Here is a 19613-nt window from a genome sequence, read left to right on the forward strand (position 1 = left end):
TTTATTAGAGTAGATTAATATTGCATTCCTCTGTCACACGGATACGTGAAAGGGTTTTGCGGCAAAAATAAAAATATGCGGTCAAAATTTGTTTTCGCGTTCTCAATTATATAATTGTTATCATTTGAACCTAAGTTTTTTTTTTCTTTCCCTCTCTCTCTCTCTCTCTCTCTCTCTCTCTCTCTCTATATATATATATATATATATATATATATATATATATATATATGGGGAGACGGAATCCTAACTACTTATTTTTTAGATTAAAAAAACATTTTTAAAATACAAAATAATTGAGAATTTTCGAAAGTTTTTTTTAAAATATTATTTTCGTCATTTTTTATCCAAAAAAAGTAAATAAATAAATAAATAAAAATAAAAAATTATCGTTTTTTCGAAATAACAATGAGATATTTTAGTAGAATATTAGAATATTTTACATATCTGACAAATCTAATAGAATACTAGACTATTATAACATTTTAAAAATCACATTAGAATATTTACAGCATAATATTTTATTAGAATATTTCACGTGTTTTTAAAAAAAAAAAACTAGTAATTTTTTTATATTTTTTTAGGTAAATAAAATGACAAAAATAATAATTAAAAAAAGAATTTTTGGATTTTTTTTGTTTATTTTGCATTTTAAAATTATTTTTAGTGTGTGTCTTACGATATCACAAAATTAACATGGTCTCAAATAAAGAGTTGGCTAAAAAGACACCCCAAATTGTCATGCAGACACCCTATATATATATATATATATATATATATATATATATATATATATATATATATATATATATATATATATATATATATATATATATATATATATATAGTCAAGATCAAATAAGAAGAAAATTTTGGTAGGAAGATAAGAACTTTTTTTTCTACATATTTTTTAGCAAACAAACAAAATGAATCATCACATTATTTATTTGTAAGATGATTCATAAGAAAAAATTCTCAAAAAAACATATTAATGATTCATTTATATAATGATTTTGTTGTTATTCACTAAAATTGTCATAAAAATGAATATTTTCTTAATTTACTTAAAAATGAATCATGAAGATGTTTTTTTGAAATTTTTTTTCTTGTGAATCATCTTACAAATGAATCATCTAGTGATTCATTTATTTTGTTTATCAAAAAAATATGTACAAAAGAAACTTTTTACTTTCCTACAAAAAAAAAAAAATTCTTACCGGATATATATATATATATATATATATATATATATATATATATATATATATATATATATATATATATATATATATATATATATATATATATATATATATATATATATATATATATATAAAATGTCTTGTTGTTTTGAGGGCATCCCTTTCAAACATGCCGTGGAACACTTGAAAATTTAAATGCATTGATTCTCCATTTCAGAATAAATATAATTAAAAAATTATTACTTATATAAACTAAAATAATATTTCAAGTAAAAGTAAAATTTTAATTCAAATTTTATTTTTATTGATTAGAATTTGCTATAAAAGGTATAGATTTTATATTTAAAGAGTACTGAAAGTTTTTCGTCAAAGCACACTAATGATTAGAAATTACTAAAGTAACATGGCATAAGTGTGTTTTTAACAGCATTAATTATAGTCTAGATATTGAAATTGCTCTTCAAAACACACTTTAATAATTATTATTCAATTAAATAAGTAGAAAAATTAATTTATGAACAAAAGGTTTTTATAATATTTTATGAAAAAAAAAATAAAAACCAATAGCGTCGGGAGCGTTACGAAAGAGGGGAAACTTTTTGACGCATGCCCACGTCAAATAAGAAGAATAACATCATTTTCAAGGTGCTCCCCAACCTTTAATTAAATATTTAAAGGATAATAAAATCTTATTGTTCGAAAGTATCATACCTAGAAGAATACAACACTGTTTATAATAATAATTATTACAAATACATCAATTAGCAAACAATAAGAAATCATTTTGGCTTATTCTCTGGTGTAAGTTAAGTTACCTTTAACTATAAGAGATACACTAACATTTGGTAACAAAATTTTCTTTATTCTTAAAAAACATAATAAACAAGAATTTACTAATTAAGTAAGTTAAGTTACCTTTTAAATGGATATCCATAACAGTGATATAATATGGGTAAATGACACAAAAAACACTTTTGTTATACAGAAATTCGATTTTAACACCGTGTTTTTTTATGTCAATTTTGACATTGTGTTTTCTAATTTGTTACAATTCTGGCCACTTGACCGGTTAACCAGGTTACATGCTGGCGTGGCATGATGACGTGTCAGTTTTGATGACGCGGCATGTTGACATGATTTACTAACGTGTCAAAATTGATTTTTTTTTCCATAAAAAACACTAATTTTTCACATTTTTTCGATTTTGACACTAAAATTAATTTTTTATTTCAATTTTGAAACTATGTTTTTTTTTGTTCCAATCGAACATTATTTATCAAATTTTGTTCAATTTTGTCTATTTTTCATTTGAAACCGTATAAACATATTTTTTTATTACATTTTAAACTGTATAAACATATTTTTTTCGTTTATAAACCTTATTTTTATTGAAATACAAAGTGTTTTTTTTTCATACATTCAAAGCATTAGTTATATCATGAGAATCAAACTAACCATAAGCTTTTAATAAGATGTAAAAATTTAATGGGTTGCAAACTTAATATCCGAGTTTTGATCGACTACACGCCTCCAAACTTCCAAACATATTTTAAAGCTGCATATTTAATATAAAATATAATTTTTATATAACTAATACATATTTATACATAAAAATATGGTTTGAGTGTAAAAAAAATGTATTTATACAAAACTATGGTTTTTAAATGGAAAAAAAACATATTTATACTATTTAAATGTATTAAAAAATATTTATACGATTTCAAATAGAAAATTGTCAACATTGAACAAAATTGGAAAAAACTATTCGTTAGCAGCGACCTTACCACGCTTACCACCAGCCATTTGGTGCTCGATTTGGAACAAAAAAAACATAGTGTCAAAATTGAAAGAAAAAATTAAACTTAGTGTCAAAATCGAAAATAAAAAAAAAAAAAAAAACTTAGTGTTTTTTGTGAGAAAAAAAATTCAATATTGACACGTCATCATATCATGTCAGCATGTCACGTCATCAAAAACTGACACGTCAGCATGCAACCTGGTTAACCGGTCAAATGGTCAGAATTATAACAAATTAGAAAACACAGTGTCAAAATTGACATAAAAAAACACGGTGTCAAAATCGAAATTTCTGTATAAAAATAGTGTTTTTTTGTGTCATTTACCCATATAATATTGTTTAATACAGTAAAAATCTATGATTATAATTATAATATTTTCTCTAAGAAGGTTTTATGTTGAAAACCTAGGTTTTGTCAGTGACAAACTCATGTAAACTTCACTGTCTTTATTTGTAATAAAACAAATAAACTTTAAAAAAAAATCTCTCTCTCTCATCCAAACACAAGTATTAAAAGGCTAACCCCACGATCCAAACCAAAACCAAACGGCACCTTCACCATCAAGCTCAAAAGCTTACATTATAATCAATGGAGGAAGGAGATGATCTAAGGACAAGAAGCTTTAGGAACGAAGACTACACCAATAGAAGGGTGTTTTTAAGAAGTTATCCTCTCTATTTCAATAACGATGACGATCATGATCAAGAACAACAAGCATATGTAGTCGCAGATGATACTGCAGCTGATGATGATCATAAGAAACAGAAGAAGATGATGAAGATAAAGAAGAAGAAAGAAGCAATGAAAAAAATAATCGTGACAATTGTGGAATGGGGAGGTGGAAGAGTTGTGGTTTTAAGAAAGTTTAAACACAAAGTTTCTTTCTATGTTGTCGCTTGTTTTCCTCTTGTTTTTAAACCCCCTAAAACCTTCATATCAGCTCCTTGATGCAAACATACAAACGGATAGCTGCATGGACGTACATGTCTGTGTTTTATAATTAGATGAATTAAAGAGATTGGTTTGAAAATACATTGTATGTTTATAGTTCCAATATCCAGAACTGGCTATATCAATCCTTTCATACCTTTACTTTTGAATTGCATAAATGATATACATTTAAAGCCATGCATGAGTTCAAACTAAGTTTGAAAGAAAATTTAAATTGGAATAATTGTGTAACAAAGAAGAAATTAATTAATTGAAACCACTGTTACTGTATTATTGTTTTAATTAGAAGTACAGAAACAAGCTTTTTCCTGGATTGTTAGTAAAGACGAATATGCTTTTGCGAGTTATACGTACCATTGTGATGTTCGATAGCTAGCCAAAAGATGGCCTAAATTATCGTTTTGCAAAGAAAATTAACATTATTTAACTATATTGTTTTATGTTTTGAACAAGATTCGAGATCACTAGCTACAATAAAAGTCCTTTTTAGTGACTAGTTTTTAGTGAGATCGAAAACTTGTCACTAACGACATCCTTTACTTACCATATATTAAGTGGTCATTGAATTTTGGTAGTGTTTCAAATTTAGTGACCAAATATATTAAGTGTTATTGTATTGGAAATTTAGTGACTAAAAATAGTCGTCACTGGATTTTCAAAACCACCTGACCTTCATCTAGAAATATTGTGGCGACATAATAACGGTAAAAAATAATGCGGCAGTGGGTTCAGTGGGTTGGGAGAGAATGACTCCCTCCCCCCTTAATAACAAGAACTAATTGTCATTATATTGAAGATTTAATTACAAAAAATAACCGGCATTGCATTTCACGCTTAGACAAAATAACCGTCCAACATTTTATGCTTTTAAAATTTTACAAGTGAACAAAGTCCATTTAATCTTTTGTTAGAATTTTAAACAATAATACTCATCTATTCTTTGGGGGTGTTTGATTTCAACCGGATCCAAAACTGAAGGGGGTCCTCAATCTTCAATCAACATGTTTGTTTTTCCCTTCTAAAACATTGGACTGGTCCAAACTTGGGAATCGATCCGAATTCGGTCCCCAAGAAGAATGTGAACGATTAGGAACAAAATTGGTAATCTCCATTTTGCCCTAACTTCGCAAGAATAGAACAAAGCGAACGAAAGAAGATCAATGTACGAAGAATGCAGCCTCTGCCTCCACAACTTCTTCCTCCTTTCTCCACCGAGGCCATACACCCTTTCCTCCGTCGTCCTCCGTACATGCGAACCCGATTGGCTATTTAAAATCTTGATAAAAATCAAATCTTCTTCAAGCTTTCTTTCCACGAATTGACTATTTATGTGTTGCCAAGCTCTTGTCAAGCTTTTGTTATGCTTTGATTTGTTTAAATTCGCACCCTTTAAATTGTTTATTCAAGCTTTCTTTCTACCGATTTTAAATGATGTATGTTTAATTTAGATTTTGTATGACAGTTTATATTTTTTTTATAATTATTTTATCCGACACAAAAGACAAAATAAGAATAATATGAATACTTTTCATCATTCATCACAATTAATAGAGATATAATCAAACAACATGGTTTCAGTTAGATATTGAGATATAGACTTAGTCAAAACTTTAACCCAATAAATGACTATCAAACGATCCTTTTAAAATTAGATTCCTGAGTAAACAAATGATTTTTTAATTACATATTATTATATACGCTATTAATTCTTATCTCATTCTTTAAAAATTAACTCCACAACCTAATGTATTTGGTTCATTGTATTTATTTTTCATTTTTTATAGATATTTCATCTTTAACTAGGAAACAAACCCCGCTTTACAGGGGTCAAATTTCGATTGAACGATGTACGAAAGGATCAAATAGTAGATATTTTATTGATCTATTTATTCCAATCCTTTTTATGGATTTGCTTTCCCTCAGGCCAAGGCAAGCATTGCAAGACTATGCATATGCCCTCTACAAATATTATGTGTACAAGAAATGTCATTCAAAGTCCCCCAACACATATATCATGATTCGCCCTATGATAGTAAAATCTATCATAGAAGTATAATGGTATATTTTAATGGATTTTCAAAAACAATGAAAATACAATTTAATATCCGGGTAGTTTTAAATTAAAGTACAAGGCAATCTACAATAAATGCAGAAAGAACATCTTCATACTTAACCCATCAAATCAAATCATACACCTACCATTAGAGTTAAAGTAAAACGTTATATGTTACAAACATATAAAATATATCTATTACAATACTTGATGGAGCCTCAACCTCATGTGCTATTGTTTCTACTGTTGGAACTGTATTTTTCCCTTGAATCCATATTGTCCAAAATTAATAATTTTTTGTAATTTGCCTAAAATCTAAAGTGAAAAATGTCTTTAAAATATATTATTTCTCAATCTTTATATATTGTACTTGTCGAACGACAACTAAAGTTACTTTTGAGAAAATAAGGTCAGGATATGAGGATACGGCAAATCACAAAAATATATTTCCCACAAGTCATTCAAGTATGAACAATTGTTGCCCGAATCTAGATCCTTAGAAAAAAAAATGTATTGGAAAAATGTAAATCACTAATGCTTAAGAAAACCTTTGTCCTATGTAATTTGTTGCAACCCCAGAAACAGCATATTGAAGCCTTACATTTGATTAGTCCAAGTTAATTAAAACTCAGTCTAATTCGAACCACTGAAATGATCCTCACCAACATCATTACATGGCCACAAACACAAAGCCATTCTGGTGTGAATTACAGCAAACATAAATTAATACATACCAGGACTAAATACTTTGATACATTTTTTATAGACTTCACTGATGTCACTGAATTAGCCCTTGCACAAATCAAGAAATCTCTTATATAGGGAAAAGGCATAAATACCCCTATACAATTTGCCCAATTCAGTATAGTCAAATTCAATTCAGTCGGAACGTTTACTTGGCATATTCATGTCTTACTCGGACATGATTTAGATCAATGTGGAAGACATTCCTAAATCCTAACACAAGTTCATGATCACCTGTCATCCCATCAACCATTTTATCCAGTGATCTAAAAATTTCCATCAGAATTTGTCAAAATTGAAGAAGAAGAAGATAATTCAGAGGAAACTCAATTGAATTTAATGTCAAAAAGTTCAAGGCCACATCCAAACATGTATGAGCTGTAATTTGTACTCAAATCCCATGATTTTATCTAAAAATAAGAATTTTTTTCTTTTGAATCTCAAGCAAAACATATCAAAATTGGGGAAAATGAAAGAAAAACAATATCAATTGATGAAAAGAAAAATAAATGTAACATCAACACTACATACGTATACACCCATATTCAAATCTTAAAAAGCTATATAGCCTGGAAAACGGATTGATTTCTACTGACCTGAATGATATTGCGAGTGTCAATGATCGATTGCAGTGAATCGATTGTGGATTCTAGAATCGAAAACAAAAAGAGAATAGGGCTTAGATCGACAAATTCATCAGGCTCTAGCCGTCATCCTCGATTGTTGCATTCTCATAAACCCTAATTTCAACAAAATTGAAAAGCGAACCCATTCATTGGATATAAAATGTTCAGCAGACTGCAACCATTGATGTTCTCTGCTGTCAAATGAAAACGTGAAATAAAAAATCGTTGATTAAATGAACACAAAGGAATCCGGAAACAATATATATGTGAGTACCATTAAATTGAAACAACCCGACCGAAAACCAACCGACGGAGGCTGTGATTGAGGCGGTGTCACCGCAGATTGCGGTGGCTGAAATCGAAGAAGAAGGGTGGAAGTCAGCAGATAGCAGGAACATCGGCGTGTACTCTGGCTGAAATGTCCGTTGAAGCCAAAATCGAACCCTAATATGTGGTTGCTGGAGGATGTTGTCGAAGAAATCCGTATCTGGTAGAAATCAAGCGCCAAGGACGGAGCAGATGAAGGGAAAGCAGTTTGAAAAACATTAGAAATATAAGGTTAACCGATCGTATCATTTCATAACAATTATCGCATGTCTTGAAAAACATTTTATATAAACATAATATCATCAGAGCACAAATTCCCAGGAGGATCTCATAGTGCGGAATACAAGGCATGTGTGTGATGGGCCACTACCGCGCCAGCTCCTTCCTATTCAAAGAAGAGGTACCTGAAACCAAAACTGAAAACTGTAAGCACGAAGCTTAGTGAGTTCCCCCATAATACCACATACCATACAATCATATAATGAACAGCTAGGAGATACGGGCCTCGCCCACACTCAAGGAGATACGGGCCTCGCCCACACTCCGCTAACTGGGAGATACGTGCCTCGCCCACACTCCGCTATCTAGGAGATACGGGCCTCGCACACACTCCGCTATCTAGGAGATACGGGCCTCGCCCACACTCCACTACTAAACCATAATATACAAGTATCACACATGCAACGAGTATAAACAATTCTACCACGCTAGCATATAGCATCATCAGACTCAACTAAGAGATATGGGCTCTGTCCGCACTCCGACACTGTCATATCATCTATACGGGTTGGCCTTGGTGCCTTAGACCCGTTCCTACTGGAAGGAAACTCACCTCGAAGTAGCTGCTGAAAGTCTGCTTGCTGAGCGCCTGACTGCTAAACCGGAACTCCCCGGCTACAATTTCCATAAACACTAAGTCAGATACCGATAACTAATCTTAGGGTAAAATGACTATCTTACCCCCGGTCAAAGTCAACATCCTGGTCAAAAGTCAACTTCCTGGTTGACCGGACTCGCCGAGTTGGCTCGCCAACTCGCGAGTCCCTTCCATCTGTTCTAGTTCTACACCCGTTTCTACTCGTCGAGCTTAGCAAAGACTCGACGCGTTCTTCCTCGATGCATACATACTAAGTCCAAGTTCATCTGACTCGCCGAGTTGAAGAACAACTCGTCGAGTCTAAGGCAATCTTCATCGGACTCGCCGAGTTGCTCATCCAACTTGCCGAGTCCACGGCTAACTTCATAGGACTCGCCGAGTCCAATGTTCTACTCGCCGAGTTCATTCAGTCCTTTTTTCTATACATACCTGATTTGAGCTATGCATTGGCTCCAAACCACAGATCTAGGCTTCTAGGGCATGCTTATCATGTAAAGTTGCAAACTTTACGTGCATGCATAGCTTTAGAGGCTTCAAATGTCCAAACTAAGCTCTTAATGGGGTTCTAAGCTCAAGAGGGACCTTAATCACCAATATGACTGAAACTTAACACTTCAAGAAGGTAATAAGAGTCCAGATCTGAAGTATAACCCAACCATAAGGTTTCTCCTCAAGGATTTGGGGTTTTAGGGCTTAAAAGCAACAATTTAGGGACAAACAAGATCTAATAGATCAATAAGCAAGATGGAAACTTTATTACCAGAATGGATGACCACAAATGAATGTGTTCTCGATCTAAGTCCCCCTCCTTAACCTCTTCAACCTCTCCCTTCTTCCACTTGCTCCAAGGTGCACCAAAAGTCCCTTCACAAGGCAACAATCACTCAAACTTATCAATAGAGGCTAGGGTTTTCGATAAGGAATGCTCTGAGGGTGGTGGGGGCTAAGATGGGGCTGTAAGGACATTTAAATAGGGTGCAAACTCTAAGGATCAGGGTCTCCTCCTGATTGGCCTACTCGCCGAGTAGATCCCCTAAAACCCGCATCCACTCAACATCTACTCGGCGAGTTAGGGCTACAACTCGCCGAGTAGCTCTTCCCAAAAGTACATTTAATCAATATAAATACGTACCTAGAACGGGGCGTTACAATTTTCCCCCACTTATCTTAGGCTTCGTCCTCGAAGTCTGCTGACTCCAGAAACAACTCGGGGTAGTGCTCCCTCATCTCCTCCTCCGCCTCCCATGTCCACTGCGAACCCTTCCGGTGCTGCCACTGCACCTTCACCAACTGAACCACCTTGTTCCTCAAGGTCTTCGCCTTTCGATCTAAGATCGCAACTGGTCTCTCGATATAATTCAGGTTGCTATCAACCTGAATATCCTCCAAGGGTACAACTGCTGACTCGTCCACCAAACACTTTCTCAACTGAGAAACATGAAAAGTGTTGTGGATCTGGCTAAGCTCTGCTGGAAGATCCAATCGATAGGCAGCCCGACCCACCCAGGCCAAAACCCTAAAAGGACCAATGAACCTGGGGCCCAACTTGCCCCTCTTCCGGAACCTAATGACACCCTTCCAGGGTGATACCTTCAGGAGGACCATGTCATCCACCTGAAACTCCAAGTCTGAACGCCTCCTGTCGGCGTAACTCTTATGCCGACTCTGCGCAGTTTGCAGTCTACTACGAACCTGTTCGATCAACTCTGTTGTCTTGAGCACCACTTCGGTGCTCCTAATGACACGCTAACCGACCTCGCCCCAACAAATCGGGGTCCTGCATTTTCTCCCGTAGAGCATCTCGAAGGAGGGCGGTCAATACTCGCATGGTAACTATTGTTATACGAAAATTTTGATAACAGAAGATACGTATCCCAACTGCCGTCGAAATCTAGCACGCATGCCCGCAACATATCCTCAAGATTCTGGAAGGCCCGCTCACTCTGACCATCCGTCTGCGGGTGGAAGGCAGTGCTAAGATGCAGACGAGTGCCCAACTCATCATGAAACTTCTTCCAAAACCTGGAAGTAAAACGCACATCTCTGTCTGAAATCACTGACACTGGCACCCCGTGCCGCGCCACTATCTCCCTGATATAGATGTCGGCCAACTTCTCGGCTGAGATGCTCTCCTGAATTGAAATAAAATGGCGCTCTTGGTCAATCGATCCACGATGACCCATATAGAATCCGCTCCTCGCGCGGTCCTGGGAAGCTTCGTGATAAAACCCATCATAATATCCTCCCACTTCCATAACGAGATTTCCAACGGCTACATCTTGTCGTGCGGTCTCTGATGCTCGGCCTTGACCTTCCTGCTGGTCAAGCACCGCTCGACGTACCAAGCCACATCCCGCTTCATGTAGGGCCACCAATAGTCCAGACGAAGATCCCTATACATCTTCGTCGCCCCGGGATGAATGGAGAATCGGGATTTGTGCGCCTCCTCCATCAAAATCTGACGCACGCCTCCGAGGTATGGCACCCATACCCTACAGTGTAATTTCAATAATCCTCGGCTATCATAATCGAAGGAGGTGACTTGACCTACTATTCGCTCACTCTTCCGATGTTCCTCCTTCATAGCCTCCTGTTGGGCCTCCCGAATCCGTTCCAAAAGCGGAGTCACCACTGTCATCCGCATGCAAATATCCCTGATCGGCGCCGCCTTACGGCTAAGCGCATCAGCCACCACACTGGCCTTCCCTGGGTGGTAAAGGATCTCACAATCATAATCCTTCACCACATCAAGCCACCGACGCTGCCTCATGTTCATATTCGGCTGATCCATGAGGTACCTCAAACTCTTGTGGTCCGTGTAAATGGTACACTGAACCCCGTAGAGGTAATGTCGCCAAATCTTGAGGGCAAAGCCCATCGCCCCCAACTCTAAATCATGCGTCGGGTAGTTTGCCTCGTGAGGCTTTAGCTGCCTCGAAGCGTAGGCTATGACGTGCCCTCTCTACATCAGCACCGCGCCCAACCCCAAAATGGACGCGTCACAATATACCACAAAATCCTCTACGCCTTCTGGCAAGGCTAAAATTGACGCCTTGCACAATCTCTGTCTCAGAGCCTCGAATGCGGCCTGCTGCTCAGGCCCCCATCGAAAGACTACGACTTTCTTAGTCAACCGTGTCAGGGGTACGACTATCTTGGAGAAATCCTAAATGAATCTCCGATAGTAGCCTGCTAATCCTAGGAAACTCCGAATCTCGGATGGAGACTTCGGAACCTCCCATCTCATCACGGCCTCCACCTTGGTCGGGTCTATTGAAATCCCGTTCTAGTTGACGAGGTGCCCAAGAAACTGCACCTCGCGCAACCAAAACTCACATTTGGAGAACTTGGCGTACAAGCTCTCCCTCCTCAAGGTCTCCAAAACCTCTCTCAGATGCTCCTCGTGCTCCTCCGGCATCTTGGAATAAACCAAGATGTCATCAATGAAAATTATCACAGACCGATCCAGCATCGGTCTATACACGCGGTTCATGAGATCCATGAATGCTGCAGGAGCATTGGTGAGCCCAAACGGCATCACCATGAACTCATAATGGCCATAACGCGTCCGAAACGCGGTCTTTTGTATATCCTCCTCTCTGACCCTCATTTGATGATAACCTGAACGCAGATCGATCTTGTAGAACCAAGATGCTCCCTGCAACTGATCAAAGAGGTCATCAATCCTCGGGAGTGGGTAACGGTTCTTCACTGTTACCTTATTCAGCTCCCGGTAATCTATACACATCCGATGCGACCCGTCCTTATTCCTCACAAACAGGATCGGGGCTCCCCAGGGTGAACTGCTCGGTCGAATGAATCCATTGTCTAATAGCTCCTGCAGCTGTGTAGACAACTCCTGCATCTCAGGAGGAGCCAACCGATACAGTGCCTTGGCTATCGGAGCCGCACTAGGAACTAGGTCAATCCTGAACTCTACCTGACGCTCTGGAGGTATCCCAGGAAGCTCCTCCAGGAACACATCAGTGTAGTCTCGCACCACTGGAACCTCGCTCACGGTCGCCTTACCCGTCTCCCGGGTATCCAAAACATATGCGACATATCCCGCGTAACCCTGCTGAAGGTAGCGCCTAGCTCTTGTTGTTGAACATACTGCAGGTCCACACTGTGGCCTCTCGTCGTGGATCACCAACTCTCCCCCACTTAGGGTCCTGATCCGCACTAATTGTTGTGCGCAATCTATCACCGCCCCATTAGGGCTCAACCAATCCATGCTTATAATCACCTTGTTCCCCCGCAATGGGATGGGAACCAAATCCACTAAATAGCGCTCCTCAAATAACCTTAGGACACAACCCCTGAATACTGCTGTCGCTCACACTGATCGATCATCGGTAATCTCCACCTCTAAAGGGCAATCCAACATGCCTGAAGACTCAGTAAACCTCTTGCTAAGCGCAAGGGAAACAAATGACCGGGTGGCACCCGAGTCAAACAACACCTGAACTGGGATACCGTTCACATGGAATGATCCTAACGCATAAACACAGAGCACACATCAATAACATAACATCATATAAAATAAAATAAAGGGAAGAATCATACCCGTCACCATATCGGGTGCGGCGCGTGCCTCCTCGGTAGTCAGCTAAAATGCCCGACTCCTCACCAATGGAGCCTCTGCCTTGCCCTGTCGGCCATCAGTGATCTGCAGGGTCGCTGGAGCTGGTGCCTTAACCGACGCTGATGCTGTCAACTGGGGGCAATTGGCCTTCCTGTGGCCCCTCTGCTTGCAGTGGAAACACAGCAACTCCGATGTCTGAACCACAGGTGCAGGGGTAGTACAATCCCTGCTAAAGTTTCCCTTCTTGCCGCACTTGTAGCAGTCCGACGATCCCAATCTACATGCTCCCTCGTGTGACCTGCCGCATTTCCCGCAGCGACCTGGTCCTCTTTGGCCTATCGGCCTACCATCTGATCCCCTGGGCTTCTTCCCTGAGGCCCCTCCTACCTGTCCCTCCTCTGTCTTCCTCTTCCAAATGTGCTCCAGATCTATCTCTCTCTCCCTTGCCCTGACAATCATAGAGTCCAGGGTGGGGCAAACTGAAAAAATGACATGCTCCCGAATATCAGCTCGGAGCATGTCATGATAGCGGGTCCTCCTCATGTCCTCATCACCCGCGTCCTAGGGCACCAACAATGCTCTCTCCCGGATCTTGGTGGTGATCTCCGTCGTCTGTCTCATGTCTAGGAACTCTCTGGCCAGCTGCTGAAGCTCGATAGTCGGCGCAAACTCTACCCTAAACCTGGTCACGAAGTCCGACCAGGTCATAGCCTCGACAGCCGAGGCTCCCAACGAGTCACCAACGGACTCCCACCAATCCCTAGCTCGATCTCGCAAACATCCTACTGCATATCTCACCTTCGACCCCTCAGGGCAGAAGCTAGTCAACTGCACAGACTCAATGTCTGCAATCCATCGCCTGGCAGTTATGGGGTCCTTCGCCCCATGAAAATCCGGCGCACCACTGCCCCGGAAGTCCTTGAAGGACAGTGTGCGAGATCCCGGCTGGCCAGATGCCATGTCGCTCCTGAATGCTCGGAGGCGATCCTCCATCAGCTCCAATATCCCTTCCTTGATTGACCCGAAGATAATGGGGGTCGACTCAAGGATGCCTCTGGTGATCTCTGATGCGATGAACTTGCGTAGCCCCTCATCTACTGGCTTGGAACCTGATCTCGAACCCGATCCCTCTCCTGTACGGCCAACTGCTGGCCTCGAGCGTAGTACCACCATTCTGAAATACATAAATAATAATCGTTAGCGATACTGACACCTCTGGAGGGATCACACTTACTACAAGTTCCCTGGTCTTATCTTGGCCTTCCTCGGTTCGGGTACGGATCCTCTGCTTTCAGTAGTACGGGCCCATACTACCTTCCACATCTATCCGTACCTTCTCTAAGGACTGCCTTGACTCTACCAGATCCTTTTCACTACCGCTGATCTCTGCTACTCTTATCCTAGGCTTACCCTAGGAAACCTCTGACTCCACCCAACCCAGTCCTCAGCTGCTGAAGGTCTCTTTGTGATGCCAATTAGCTATTACCTGAATACAATCACATGCAACGAGGCTCGGATAATCCTTCGAGTAAGGGACTCATCCCTACAACGGTTAGGACTCAAACAAGAGCTACGCAATAAGGTCAAATCCAACACTCTGAGATTATTCAACCCTGATCACATGTTACTTTAACGTATTCACCTAACAGCTAACTCCCATCACTCAAAGCCCATATAGCACAAAGCAAGCAACATTTGAACAAAAGGAAACAATCTTAAGCAACTCTATCCTCGTAGAGAGAAACTGAACTAGCATACAATGCTAAACTCGTACTATCAGGCATAACCTAAACAGGCTATCCTACTGCTGTCTACTCAATTCTAGCATGCAGTTTTTCATACACTGAAGCACATAAAGCAGGCACATAAGGCATCACTCCTAGATCCTTAGTCCTATTCTAGCATGTTGTTCTACTGAAACTGATAAACATAACATAAGCTTGTATGGGTACTTTGGGGAATACTTACTTAAGCTTGGCCGGTCATGCACATCACACACTTTGTTCTTTTAATCCCTCGATTTGAGTTCAAACACCCTGAAGGTGTGTTCGAATCCCTCAAACCAGGGCTCTGAAACCAACTTGTAACGTCCCAAAAATACGAGCCAAAAATTTCATTTATAAAGCATATGCTTAGCAACCATTAGAAATATAATGTTCACTGATCATATCATTTCATAAAAATTATTGCATGTCTTGAAAAACATTTTATAAAAACATAATATCATCAGAGCAAAAATTCCCAGGAGGATCTCATAGTGCGGAATAGAAGGCATGTCTGTGATGGGCCGCTACTGCGCCAGCTCCTTCCCCTTCGAAGAAGAGGTACCTGAAACCAAAACTGAAAACTATAAGCACAAAGCTTAGTGAGTTCCCCCATAATACCACATACCATACAATCATATAATGAACAGCTAGGAGATACGGGCCTCGCCCACACTCCGCTATCTAGGAGATACGGGCCTCGTCCACACTCCACTACTAAACCATAATATACAAGTATCACACAGACAATGAGTATAAACAAATCTACCACGCTAACATATAGCATCATCAGACTCAACTAAGAGATATGGGCTCTGCCCACACTCCGACACTATCATATCGTCTATACGCGCCAGCCTTGGTGCCTTAGACCCGTTCCTACTGGAAGGAAACTCACCTCGAAGTAGCTACTGAAAGTCTGCTTGCTGAGCGCCTGACTGCAGAACCGGAACTCCTCGGCTACAATTTCCATAAACACTAAGTCAGATACTGATAACTAATTTTAGGGTAAAATGACTATTTTACCCCCCGATCTAAGTCAACATCCTGGTCAAAGTCAACCTCCTGGTTGACCGGACTTGCCGAGTTGGCTCGCCAACTCGCCGAGTCCCTTCCATCTATTCTAGTTCTACACCCGTTTCTACTCGTCGAGCTTAGCGAAGACTCGACGCGTTCTTCCTCGATGCATACATACTAAGTCCAAGTTAATCTGACTCGCCAAGTTGAAGAACAACTCATCGAGTCTAAGGCAATCTTCATCGGACTCGCCGAGTTGCTCATCCAACTTGCCGAGTCCACGGCTAACTTCATAGGACTCGCCGAGTCCATCGTTCTACTCGCCGAGTTCATTCAGTCCTTTTTTCTATACAAACCTGATTTGAGCCATGCAGTGGCTCCAAACCACAGATCTAGGCTTCTAGGGCATGCTTATCACGTAAAGTTGCAAACTTTACGTGCATGCATAGCTTTAGAGGCTTCAAATGTCCAAACTAAGCTCTTAATGGGGTTCTAAGCTCAAGAGGGACCTTAATCACCAATATGATTGAAACTTAACACTTCAAGAAGGTAATGAGAGTCCAGATCTGAAGTATAATCCAACCATAAGGTTTCTCTTCAAGGATTTGGGGTTTTAGGGCTTAAAAGCAACAATTTAGGGACAAACAAGATCTAATAGGTCAATAACCAAGATGGAAACTTTATTACCAGAATGGAAGACCACAAATGAATGTGTTCTCGATCTAAGTCCCCCTCCTTGACCTCTTCAACCTCTCCCTTCTTCCACTTGCTCCAAGGTGCACCAAAAGTCCCTTCACAAGGCAACAATCACTCAAACTTATCAATGGAGGTTAGGGTTTTCGATAAGGAATGCTCTGAGGGTGATGGGGGCTGAGATGGGGCTGTAAGGACCTTTAAATAGGGTGCAAACCCTAAGGATTAGGGTCTCCTCCTGATTGGCTGACTCGCCGAGTCCAGGCGTGGACTCGCCGAGTAGATCACTTAAAGCCCGCATCCACTCGACATCTACTCGGCGAGTTAGGGTTACAACTCGCCGAGTAGCTCTTCCTAAAAGAACATTTAATCAAAATAAATACGTACCAGGAACGGGGCGTTACACAAGCTAGTCTTATACATTTTAATATAATTATACATATTCTAAAAGAATAATAACAAAAATGAATAAAACTCTTAAAAAATAACAACATTATTAAAATGTGAGTATGTTCAAACTTTATTCATTCTTCAAGCAATTCCTATTAGGTCTTCAACACATTCTTGCCATTCCTATCACAAATACAACAAAAACTAATATAATTTTAGATTCCAAATACACAATAACAAGGGAGAATAGAAATTGGAATTCAAAATCACAAAATGAACCAAAATAATACATAAACAAATTACTTACCTTTTTAAACAATTTTCTAGAACAAGATGAGTAGCTTTCACCAATCTATATTGGCATATGATATTAAGCCTTTACTATGTTGGTATACGAAATCAAACAAAATTAATTCACTGTGTTGGCATATGAAATCGACCACATCAGTATATACATAGCATATAGAAGACTACATAGTATACATTCTGGCAGAATATTGCCCATACTTTCTTTGCTTGTGCTCCTTCAATGGTTTACCTGTAAGTTAAAAATCAACAACACAGTTACTTACTTAATCTCCATGAGATGAGATAACATAAATTAATTTCGTGATCATTCTTTTAATTAGGCCTATTGAAATTATATATCCATATGATGCGAGAATTGAACCAAACAAGATTAGTGCACTTTACACAAACATACATTGATAATTGAACCAAACATAATTGAAAGGTAAACAACTATTTGAAAAAGTAAAAACAAAACAATTACTCAAAATATAAGAACTATCTAAACTCAGTAACAATTCAATTAGGACCGTAGAAAAGAGTTTTTAATGGACAAGTGACAAATTACAAAGTAAATCTTCATTTAGGCATTTAGTCGAACACTTGGTGTTTAGAAAAAAAGGACTTGGATAACTAAAAACACTTCCTGAGAAACTTATATTATTATCAACAAATAACTGGTCTGACTGAAATCTATCAGAAGAGTTAAAATATATAATTTAAATTTAACAAAAAAAAATCGATTAGAACCCAAAAATCGCAAAAACAGAGGCTTTAAACTGGAGACAAATTGTAAAAGAAAGATGATGTTTTTTTCAACCCATTGAATTGACTTACCATATGGCCGAAATAGAGGCTACATAAGAGATTGAGAGGATGACAAGTGAGCTTTTGTTTCATCGATTGAAACTTTTTTGGGGTCGAGGTCGACTTCAGTGGGGATGGTAATGAAGGGACGATGGTTGTTGAAGAACAAACACCCACGATGAACAATTTTGTATCCTACAAAATCATATTCCAAATCAATTAGAAAGTATTACTTAAAAAAATCGATTTCAAATAATCAATGGATTTCACAGATGAGAAGAGAAGCAATAAAATTGATTTCAACAAATCAATTTGTGCAAAGAAAGAAATCGATTTCAACAACTGATAGAATCTAAAAAAAGAAATTTTGAGAAAAAAGAAAATCGATTTCATCGGTGTTGGTGGAGGAACTCACGACACTGATGGAGGCGGGAGGTGGAAGTATTGGTGGACATTGATCGGATGGTTTCGACTTCACCGGTGAATGGTGGATGAATCTGATGCAGTGGATGAAGTCGGAGGCAGCTACAACTGTTGAGCAAGTCAGAGACGGGTTTTACCACACACGAGTAGGTCAAATATATTTACCTTATTTCCTTAATTGTAGGATTTCAAATAAATGATTTCCATAATTAAAAGTACAAAAGGTCCAAAATACCCTTAAATGATTTATTTAATTATTTATTATTTCTTGAATTCTCATTGGTGCATTTAGGCACACAATAGTTGCTAAAACATTTTAACCTAGATCTCTCTCTCTCTCTCTCTCTCTATATATATATATATATATATATATATATATATATATATATATATATATATTCTTCATGCAACAAGGATTTCCGTTCGTTTCGATATAAAAAAAACTATAAATTTTACACATACAGATACGTCTCAAATGTTTATAAATGAAAATCTTGATTATATTATTTTTTTTGTCTTTCTTATAAATATATTTTCTATTCATAATACTCATATTTTCTTGATAAACGAATAATTAAATTATATTAAATGACTAATATCACAAAAGTCTCATGTTTTGCCACTAAATTGGCAAAAGCTCTTAATTTAATTTTTTGTTGATTGTGGATAAGATATTTTCATGGAGTTATAGGAAAATGGAAAAGTGTCGGTTTCACCGGTTTCAGTAGGTTACAAAGCAAAGATGAACATTGGAGGTAAGTTGTTAGCTAGGTCAAAGTCAATTCTCCTCTCCAACCTCAATCCTACAACATTGTAACACCCAAAAATTTCATGCCAAATTAAAGCTTTTTCAAAACATTTAAAACCATCCATCATTACAAAGTTTGTTTTCAAAATATCTAATATCACAGTTTTTCCCAAAAACATAAACAATTCATGAGGAGTTTTACGATCATGCCTTCAACTTTCCGCGATCCCCTAATGTACTTGAAACAATAAACTGAAACTATAAGCCCGAAATCTTAGTGAGTTCCCTCAAAATACCAATATAACAACTACATATAACAATTG

At 38.1% G+C, this 19613-nt stretch overlaps 1 long non-coding RNA gene across 1 annotated transcript; it reads right to left on the reverse strand.

Annotated features, from left to right (window-relative positions):
- Positions 1-7216: 7216 nt before the first annotated feature.
- On the reverse strand, positions 7217-8102 carry LOC111883245 (uncharacterized). Its single transcript, XR_002847383.3, has 2 exons — positions 7647-8102; positions 7217-7566 (listed from the first exon to the last, which is right to left on the reverse strand). It is a non-coding gene; the product is annotated as an uncharacterized LOC111883245 (long non-coding RNA).
- Positions 8103-19613: the final 11511 nt, after the last annotated feature.

This window comes from Lactuca sativa, chromosome 8, assembly GCF_002870075.4.
Source record: "Lactuca sativa cultivar Salinas chromosome 8, Lsat_Salinas_v11, whole genome shotgun sequence".
In the NCBI taxonomy this organism is placed as follows: domain Eukaryota; kingdom Viridiplantae; phylum Streptophyta; class Magnoliopsida; order Asterales; family Asteraceae; genus Lactuca; species Lactuca sativa.